This window comes from Caloenas nicobarica, chromosome 2 (assembly GCF_036013445.1).
Source record: "Caloenas nicobarica isolate bCalNic1 chromosome 2, bCalNic1.hap1, whole genome shotgun sequence".
Taxonomy (NCBI): Eukaryota; Metazoa; Chordata; class Aves; order Columbiformes; family Columbidae; genus Caloenas; species Caloenas nicobarica.
Window position 1 is genome coordinate 119,586,840 of NC_088246.1, and position 10,921 is coordinate 119,597,760.

Below are 10,921 nucleotides of genomic sequence, written 5' to 3' on the forward strand. Positions count from 1 at the left end.
CAAGAGACAGGACTGCCAGTAATAGAAATGTCAGGTCATACCAGATGGTTGGTAGACTGGTATGTGAATATGTTCACATTTAAAGGTCAGCAGCTACTTTGATTCCCTGGAAAGGATGTTGATGATCATAGCATTTGTCGTGCAATTTACTCGAACACTGGGCAAGAGCAGTTCAAATGTATGGAAACTTGATGAGGGAACTCTTAATGCTACCACATGGCACAAAGCAACAAATGTGTATGCTTCTGTGCTGACATTACATATGTAGTCCTCTCTTGATTAATATTCTCTGAAATGTAGTTATATTTAAAGCATTCATAGCTGGTTTTATTAGCTTTTGTTGGAACCCAAAGATTCATGGAAACAGACAGACAAAATTAACAAAGATTTGTCAGAGCTAACAAACATCCTGGATAGGAAGATACCCCACTATAGCTGTCTTAAAATAACTTTCCTATTTTGAAATGTCTTCATCAGCAGTTTTCATGCAAATAATCCTCCAAATGCGCCTCCAATTAAGATATGCACATAGATTTACATGGAGTTAAGACACAAATGAGACTGTTCATAAATTCAACCCTGGCTAAAATACTCAACATTTTAAACAGTATTTCGTAATTTCAAATGTGAACTACTGGATTTGTGACTGCAGAGATCATGTATATTTTTGAAATCCAGATTGCATGAAATGGCTTCAATATTACCTGAATTGTAAATCCTCTTGTCCTTTCACTAGAAGAAAGCTTAATATGTAGAGCAATATATTACAATACATTGTGCAAGATACAAATTCCATAGGGTATGTACCGAAATGGTAAACTTCCATGGGGAAAACCCTTTAAGATTCTGCTTATTCATTTCAAACAGGTATCAGTGAGGAGCACAATTTAAAACTGCATCTCCTAGTCAGTGAGTAAGAATTACTCACTTTTCAGTGGTGTGCAGGTTCCACAGAGTCAGAAGAGATTGAGGTTTTATTAATGTCATTAACTGACCTAAAAACACTCAAGAAGAAAATGCTATTTTTCAATTTTAAATGCAGAAAAATTACTTAGGAAATCCAACATCAGATTCAATATTGCACTTTGTTGTATATCACAAAATTTGTACTACTAGCCAAGTTTCTGAACAAATACATTTTTCTTAAAACTGACTTACAGTGATGGTATTTTTCTGTGAAGAAAGGTGAGAGATTAAAAATAGATATGTGGCTTAGGAAATGAAGCATTTCAGATGGAGTTTTCTTCTTTATGAGCAGATGCTTTATTTGGATTTGTAATTTAACAGATTGAAGTTGCAATGTCTTGGTAACGATAGACCTCTTGTAAAAACAGCAATGAAGATTCACCAGCCCAGGTCCTGTGGCTTTCACCTGGAGCTGACTTCCCTGCTTTACATAGATTTTCCTGTGTGGTTACTAGCACTGCATGTGTTATTTTTAATGAAGCAGCTTAATTTTGGAGACATACATTTGACGCATTTACAGATAACATGGATATTCATCACAGATGAGACACGGTGCTGATCAGTTGGAGACCTGTACGTGGGGTAAAGAAAGCCTGGGTGTTTACTTTCCTAATGCAGATTTATTCCCAGAAAGTTTTACTAAAAATCTTTGATGTAAGTTTCTTCATATAAAATCACCGAGATAGTAATATGTTAGTAAAACCCACCAGTGTGAAACCCACACAAAGTTCCACTTCTCTTTCTGGTCTTTCTCACCTTGTGGTGATCCAGGTTAAAAGTCGCAACAAGGATTTGCTCTGTCTGCATCCCTGGAGCCCCGCAGGTCAGGCACACTCCACTCTCTACAGATCAGGATTAGTGTAAAAAGCCTATTATTGAGTTCCCACAACATGCAGACCAAGGGCTTGAGCTGTGGACGTTGATTCCTCAGGTCAGTTGCCCCGTTCCTGTCTTTCATTTAAGTGTGGGTCTCTGCTGGTACCTGGCGGCTGCCCAGCCCCAGCAAAGACCCAGATATGAGTGTTGTCTTCTCTGTTCCTCCTTTTCTGGGCTCTGGACTAGCTGTACCAAGCAGACTGTGTGCACATCGTATTTCGAGCTGTGTGTGTGACTCATTCCCCACTGCTGAGTCTATTGGGAGTCACAGCATGGGCTTAAAAATAAAATAAAATAAAATAAAATAACCGCAGTGTTCAAATCAGTGGCTCATCTTTGGAGCTAAAACAAAAAACAAAACAAAAAGTTAGGTTTTCATTCTAGCTAGATATCTGTCTTCAAGAATCTCAGCATTGCAGAAAATCTTTTAGGCATGCCACCTAATATCTATGTTAGATAGTATATACAGCCTCATATTCCTGACATAGGCAAACTAGAGCAATTTCATTGCTATTTGCATCACACGGATCAGCTCACTCAGTCTAGCTTTTGCACAAGTAGCAAATAACTGAATCATAATGTCTAATAGTCTGGCTGGCACTGCATTGTCTAAATGCAAAAGAGGGGTGGATCCTAGACTTGGACTAGCTCTCTTATTTCAGCTGAGCATGTCGGGTGTCCTGTACCACCCACACCAGGCAGACACAGTTCCAGGGTTCAGGGCAGGAATCATGAATTGTCATCTTCTAGGTGCAGAACAGAGAAGTGGTATTTCTCTTTTTTTTTTTTTTTTTTTTTTTCCTTTCCCCACAGCTCTCCTTTTCCACTGTTATTAGAGCTCAGGGGCTTTTGCTAAGACACAGCTGCCACATGTCAGTTAAAGTACCTTTGATTCTCATAAATGGGATCTTAATTCTCCTGTCTACTTGGGCTGCATTTTCAAGCTATCTTTAAGTACTGATAGTACAGAGATTCATGTCTCAAAAGGAGAAGATAACCACCAAATAAACTCCATTTTCTGAACAGTCATGCAGTCAATAGCTGTTTCTTAAATCTGGAGTTGTTGCTTAGAACCTTTTGTAGTATTTGATCCAGTAATGGCAAAATATCTGCATTTTGGTCAGATTATACCATGAAATTACAAACAAATTAAGTATACAGTTATCTTATTTTTCCACTTCTTTCATATATTCTAGTTTATTACAAAAGACAACTCTAAAGTCAAGGTTTTATAGTGCATTCTGTGCAAGAAGATTATGAATTTTTTGCGGCACGCAGATTCCACGTGTCTGCTCTCCTTGTCTTCTCCCCTTTCTGAGCATGAACAAAATGAGCTGAGAAAAAAAAAAGACCAAAGCAATTCAGACTGATCACCCCTCCTACTCCCAAATTAATAATTTTCTTGAGTGCATGTGGATTGGGCTCCTTTGTATTAAACTTATTCAAAATCATCACCGTTGCCACCTTTTTCTACTTTTTTTTTTTAATACTTTTTCTCTTCCCCCTTCCTCCATTCAGAGCTCATTATTACAACATGTACACTATAACTAATATCAAGAAGCTTGCAGACAGGTCTCCATTCCCATTTTCAGCTTCATTTGCTCACAAATTCCTAAACTCCTTCCAGTTAAGATGAAACAGTCCATACTTGATCTCTGCTTTTTACTTCACTTACTGTGAAAACAAAATAGCGTCAAAGAAGTTTAGCTTTGATGTCTGAAACTTAAAAGAACAAAACCAAACTTCATTGTTTCCCAAGGCTGCAGCATATAATTATACTATACATAAACATGATTACTCTTCCAGTGAGAAAAAAAGATCGTGTACTCTTTATCAGGTTTGAATCTTGTCTCTAAACAATTTGATGGAACATATCGCTTAACTTCTTAATGACAGCATTTCTGCCCAGTGGTTACTAATATGTAACTAGAACCAGCCATCTTGTTCTGCTAGAGCTCTGTGTTTGTGCATTTGCCCTTGATTTTATTTTTTTTAACACCATCTGGATCTGTGTGGTCTATGCTACAAAAAGCCGGATCAAATCTTGTCAGCTGCACATCTCCCTCGTCATCTGTGATGGCCTTTTTTTTTTTTTTTTTTTTCATACTTCTCATCATGTTGTGAACACTTGGGTTTGGAGGCAGCTTTCACTCATGTAAATGATCTTCACTTGTTCAGAACAGAGTGTTATGAATTACATAAAATAAAATTGCAACTTCAGTTTAGTTTGTTAAGGCAGCTGTTAGTTTATTAAGTTTAGTGGTTATTAAGTTGTCTAATAAACTTTAGTTTATTAACTGTGGTAGGAGTTTCTGTTGCCACTTAGAAGAGTCGGGTTTCATTCTGGCTGCTGCTGTCATGCCTTTGTCACCAGAAAAGATTTGTCCAAGTAAGCTGAAGGTAAGGAGAGAAATGGAAAATGAAAGTATCCATCATCTCAGTTGGTTAAGGAACAACCTCTGCAGGTACTCAGGACAACTGCAGGTTTGCCTTGGCCAAAAGAATAATGATTGTCCTTAAGCCTTAGTGTGTGTGATTGGGAGGAATGGAAAAAGAAAAGCTGCTGGGATAAGAATACATAGATTTCCTTAAGGGAAAAAAAACTCTAAGGAAAAAAAAAGAAAGAAAATTAAATTGAGATAGCGAACACCCAAATAACCGCTATGGGCTGCTGCGTGATAGTCTACAGGCCATGTCTCCCAAGCAGGTAGATGCTCCTTTGCAACATGAAGCTTGAACAATTCCTCCTGCTCAGCAGCCCACTCATTTGCTCTGCTTTTCATAGGTTCCCACCTCACAGCAAGATCGATCCCCACTACTTGTGTCCTTTGGGCACCTCTCACACTTACAAGTGCCATGAGACCTCTTGCTGCCCCCGACCACAATGCTGCTGAGCCTCTTGGGGAGCTCTTTCTCTCGGGGAGGTCTGGGAAACTGGCAGCCAGGGTGATATGAAGGCTGCGCCAGCACAAGGATCACACAAAACCTACTTTGTCACTGGAAGACGTGAGAAGAACGTGGAAGTGTAGCCTCTTCCATGGACCCTGCCAGAGACCAAGCCAGTGGTGGTGCCCTGCGGTGCCGGCTCTGTTGTTCCCATGGAGAGCTCATCTCTGCACAGGCTGCTGCCGGGAACAATAAATAAGAATGGTTCTTGCCTTGGAGGATTTGCTGGAGGAACTGGTGGAGACCAACGCTCTGTATCACAGGGTCGCTGGAAACCAGATCTAAATGTTTGCCCTCCTCCCTTGGGAGGGAAGTCCCCATCCTGCACCCAATTCCCCCTTGCCAGAAAAAGCCAAGGCTGTCCTGTCCCCATGCTCTGCCCCCCACTGGCATTCCTGGCCAGGTCCCTGTGTGGTCACACGGTGGGAGTGACTGCGTAGCAATTTGGCTGACATCAAACCTCCCCACCTGGCTGCACCCCTGCCCATGAAAGACCTGCAGAGCACTGGCTGGCAACCACCTTACCCCCAGGAGTGAATCTTGGAACAAATTTGAATTTCTGAGAAATACAAATAGCAACAGACGCATCCATTTGGAATGAGGTCCCAGCAACCTTAAAGGTATTGCTGAAATGAAATGTGGGGAAAGGAAGAACAGAGGTTTCTTTACCTTTTTTCCCCTGGGGTTTGAATGAGCCAGCTGCTCTGCCCTTTGTGCTAGCAAAGTCATAGAAATGCTTTCATTTATGTCATAATCACACCTGAGCACTTAAATTAGGTGGTACCACTTGTTTTCATAGGAGCAAGTTATCTTGGCTTCCACTTGCTTTGATTTTTACCCATATTGCACAAACCACTTCTCAGGCGAGTCAGATCACTCTCAGGTGGCTGTGGCTGGGGTTTTACTTCCATATCTACTCTCTGTCATTTTTCCCACAGCTGGTGGAAGAGGACTGGGTGGGCCAAAAATTGTGGTGATGAGAATCACGCATACAGACGCAGACAGAGACGCACAGGCACAGAGGGTTTTTTTTTTCCCCTGCCGCAAATATTCTTCAGCTATAAAACACTTTCCCATTTCTTATTAGGTGGTATCAAGATCATTTCAAGGCTTTTTTTAACAACAACAAAAAAACCCAAGGCTTGGGTGCAGGAGCTTGCTGATGTGCCCACGGGTGAGCAGCCGGGCGTGCGGCGCCTGTTGCACGACAGAAGGGTTTTAGAGCTCAGAAGACGGAAATTTAGGTATCTTTGGAAACGCAAGGCTGAGCATGAGTTTCTTAATCAGCAGTTACAGTTGCTGTCAACTGCCTCCCTGGTGATCCCCTGCTGATGGTGGAAACTGTTTAGGGAATATTTTGCAATACAAAGGGCATCTCTTAAAGGGGAAAGCAGAGCACTTTGCAATCTTCGAGCTGCAGGGCCAAAGCCTTTTGCACGCTGGTTTTAGTGCGCTGGAAAAAATTAAATAGCCTAATAAGCAGTAGAGAAATCCTGACCTTTCTTTTCTAACATTTTATTCAGCATCTATGTGAATGATTAATTTGTGCTGAATAACATGTACAGTATCTGTGGGTGCATTACTTCCCTTAGTTTATTAAAGAAGAATGCAGTAAATATCCTCTCCTTCCACATCACTTTTGGCTTTTGTCACAAAGGGTGCTGAAATTATTTGAACTTTAAGTAGCTACTGGTGAAGTCAGAATTTTTTTTGCGCATCCCTCTCAAAAGTCACTTAAGATGTAGCCATGCACTTGTGAGGGTCTGGATCATCTCAGATGGAGCCACGCATTAGCAGGATTACCCTTGCCAAAGGTCTTTTCCCAACTGCAGCAGAGCTTATTTGTCATTAAACCTCAAACTTCAGTTATGTTTAGCAATACAACAACCCTATACCAATACACGAATGTGCAGCACAAAACTTTTATGGAAGGGGAAACACTGTGGGTCCTAGCAGCAAGAGCCCTGACTCTTCTCCATGGATGTGCAAAAGAAACGATGGCAGGAGGAGCATCACGGTCACCCCCTTCAGATCCAGCAACTGTAGGATGCAGGACCTGACCGTGGAGCTGGGCATCAGGGATAGTCATTAAATACTTGCCGATGATGTCAGGGGCTGATTGCTCCGGTGAATTTGAATCTCGGTACTTTCAGGCTCTGGCAGGAAAGAGCTTGAATGAGATAAATGTTCTCTAACTTACAAAGTATTTTTACAATTAATTGCCCAAATACCCCTGGGAAATGGGAAACAAATTTCCTCAATTTGTTGGGAAGACAGTTAAATCAGGACTATTAGGAGGGTTAAGTAAGAGCACGGAGTAAATAGCTGTCACACCAGATTGAGAAAAGGTGACCCACCAGTACCTGTTTGCTGGCCTGATGTTTTGCTGCCGTTTAGTCCAGCAGTCACGAGCAGGGACACGGCACTCAGTGGGAGCAAACCCAGGACCTCCGGCAGCACTGCTCCACCACGGCCGCAATGGTCACCAAGACACTTCTTCCCCCTTAGGCCCCAAAACCCAACAGCCATCAGCTTCGTTGCTGTGGGCGGACAGACCTCAGCAGCTGGATGAAGGTGGCAGAAGCAGGAGAGCCAGGAGTCCCTGCTGATGGGCCAGAGGATGCTAAACCTGATTTTGCCAACTCTAGGGGAACCTGGGGCCATGGCCTCAAGAAATGCAGTTTGCCAGGCAGCCAAAGGGCGTTTGCAGCCAGCTTTTATAAGCTGCCGCTTGATCTTCCTAATAAGTGTTTTTTATTCAGTGTTTCTAAGCTCCTTTCCTGTAGAAAGAAGAAGATGCCTCTGAGAGTGTTGCAAGTATGTTGTGAGTATGTTGAGATGGATATTGAGAAATGGAAAAGTTTTTCCTCTTTTCAAATAACGAAGATGAAAACTTTCAAAGTATTAAACATTCACTTAAACTTTATGAATGCCTTGAAACATTATCAGTACTTTTTTTTCTAAGATAGCAACCTTTTATATGTTATTAAAAAACACAGCTTCCATATAAATGTCATGAGGTGTAATATTCAGCTTCAGTTTAACAGGAGAAAATTGCGGGCAAATCAAATCAAAACCTTTTGTTATTCCAGGTACAGGAGGCTGCCATGGTTTGAAGTGACTGAAAGAAGACAAAGCATTACATTTTAGGATATGGGGCTTTTTTGTTTGTGTGGGGTTTTTTTCCTTTTTTTTCTTTTTTTTTTGGTGCATGTGTGTTTGTTTGGTTTGTTGATTGGTTTGTGTGTGTGTGTGTGTGTGTGTGTTTTTTGTGGTTTGTTTTGGTTTTGGTTTGTTTGGTTTTTGTTTTGTTTTCTTTTGTTTTCCTTTTCTTTTTCCCAGCATTTCCCCTCTAGAATGCTCTCGTCTTAGCAAACTTGAAAATCTTGCACCACTGATTAGCTTCTAAATTGCTTTAGACAGTTGTAAAGTTACACCAAAAATACTGGTGTATAAGAAGAATTACAGTTTCTCATTTCAGCCTCAAACTGAAAAGAAAAGAAAGAGAAACTGGCATTTCTAAGCTCAGGAGTGCAAACTTTTATAAATATCAATTTGTATTTATATACAAAAATATATATAAAGCAACCACATACCTAACACCCCTCCAGACATTACTGCAACATAGGTAGGTACTACAGACATCCTCAGAAATCCTGCTGTTTCAATAAATCAGATATAATTGCTCAAACCATACTTTCCTTATTAGAGTTCTTGCTTCAGAATCCTCCCAGAATAAATATAATTTTTTTTAAATTTAAGATCTCATTCCAAATTTCAAAGAAGTATGGCTGTGTCCAGCCTAGCTTTGCATGTTATTAAGGGACCAGCTTTTGGGTTTATTAAAGCTTGAATAGACAGTTCTTGGGATTGCAAAGCCCAGCAGATCCATTAGCATGTCATTGAGTGCCATTATACAACTGCTTTGAATTTTCGTGGCTCCACATATGCTATACTTGGATACACAGCAAGCTAATTCAGGTGCTGGGCAGGTGCTTTTAATAAGGGTTGTTGGATAACTCATCCCACCTGTACTGACATGGTTAAAATGCCAGTGTTGCGGTGTGGATGAAGAGTTGTTTCAGTACTGCCAATAAGTTAGCGTACAAGCTTCCCTCGTCAGTATAGAAAGGACATACTCAAATAGAAAGGTTTGGAAAGGATTATTGTTTTAGGTTAATCTATTTTTAAAGAAAGTAATCAAATATTTGATTGACACTGTAGAGAAACAAAGAGCTTCATTCATGCAAAGAAGCTGACGCCTCTGCCAGGAGCTGTTATGCAGCAGGTTAGTGTTGTCAGGCTAATGTAACTTAATTACGGGTGCTGAAAACAAAGCATTTAGAAATGAAGTCACAACTGAACAGCCACCATGCCTACAAGTGACAGAAGTAGAATAGTTCCATCAGCTCGAGCGATAAAATGAAGCCCATTCATGAAATCAGTGGGTGTCTCGCCCGAATGAGCAGTGCAGGATTAGACTCGATTGCGCATTGTGCCGGCACTACTCAGAAACATAGAACAGATGTCAAGTAAATAGGGAAGTGTGGGACAAAACAGAAATAATTGTAAAAATGTGCCCAAGGATAAAATAAATTGATCCTAAGACACTAACAAACATTCTTATATAAGACGAAATGAGTCTTTGTACTGGGTTGGCTTTTATTTTCTTGCTAATATTGCATAACAGAACTACACTGGCATGATAGGAGGGGGGACAATAAAATAACTTATCAATGCACTATTAACTCTACATGCTCTTACCTAATAATAAGATATTGATGTCTCCTTTAATGCGTGTCCCATTGTTGAGAACTTTCTCATTACCCCGCAGTAGCATACACAAAATGGCTTTTTTAATATAGTCATGGCCATGAACGTTTGGTGCTAAAGACTTGCTTAAATGGTCAAAGATTTCCTATTCAAGAAACAGCAAGCACTTACATTGCACATTACCAGCATTAGAATGGAATCTCATTATCCATTAGTCAGTATTAGTGCAATTTATATCTTACTTTAGTTTGAGCTTTGCAGAATTTCTTGATCTTTGCCACATCATGAGCTGAGAATGTAGGTGCTGTTTCTTTGCTCATCAGTTTAATATTATTAGCCAGCATTATTGTCCTGGGTATTTTCCTCCAGATGTAGCGAAATGTCATGAGATTAACTATTAAATAGATGAACTATTAATTATTCATGACACAAAAAGCTGCTTAGGAAAGAGAAAGTGCGAGTGGAATCAAATTCAGAGAAATTATTAGAGTTATCCATTTTATTATGGCTTAGTGAGGAAAATCCACACTAAAAGAGGATTTAATGAAGTTCCACCGTGAGGATTCAAAAGAACTACAACTACGTTGTGGAGCTTTATAGTGCTGGGGATTTCATTTCTCCCTTGCCCTGCAATACGAGCGGGTGGGATATCTGTATGGAGTGGAGCAGGAGATGTCTTATCAAATAATGTACTCTGTCACGAGGGCTACCTTTGAAGAAAAGAGAGAGGACAACTCAGTTTTTGTTTTGTTTTCAAAAGGCTTGTCAGGGACTTGGGCTTCTACATGTTGATCAGACATGTCTTCAAACCCCACAGGGTGAGAAAAAGCTATCATCTCAGAAGCCTAACTTCTAAAGCAGAAAGCGGGGAAACACCACCTTCACTTCTACTTTGTGAAACTATCAAACATTTGTTAGTTCACAGGCTTTGTAGGGAAGTGCAGGTGGGACAGCTGATGCTTCAGAAGGGCCACGAGAAAATGCTTTGGGGAGGGGAGAGTGCGATTGATATCAAGTGTCTCCAAGATCTGCGTGGGAACATCATCCCCCCTCCAGGGCACCAGTTTGTTTCCCGATACAGAGGACGTGAACAGAAAATAAATAAAAAACGAATCCAAATCCTTTTTGAATGGCTCGGCGTTGCTCCAGAGGCTCCTGACAGACGTCCGTGTTTGCTGGGCCTGTCTCAGCCATGGCGGTCAGGCAGAGCTCCCCTGGCTGCCACGTTGTCCCTGCCCGGGCAAGCACCGAGCTGTGGTTCCACCACAGGCGCCCGCGGGGACGGCGCGTGGAAGAGCACGGCGACATCTCAGGGGGTGTTCAGCTGTCACTGGGGGGGGTCTGGGGCCAGCTAACAGGA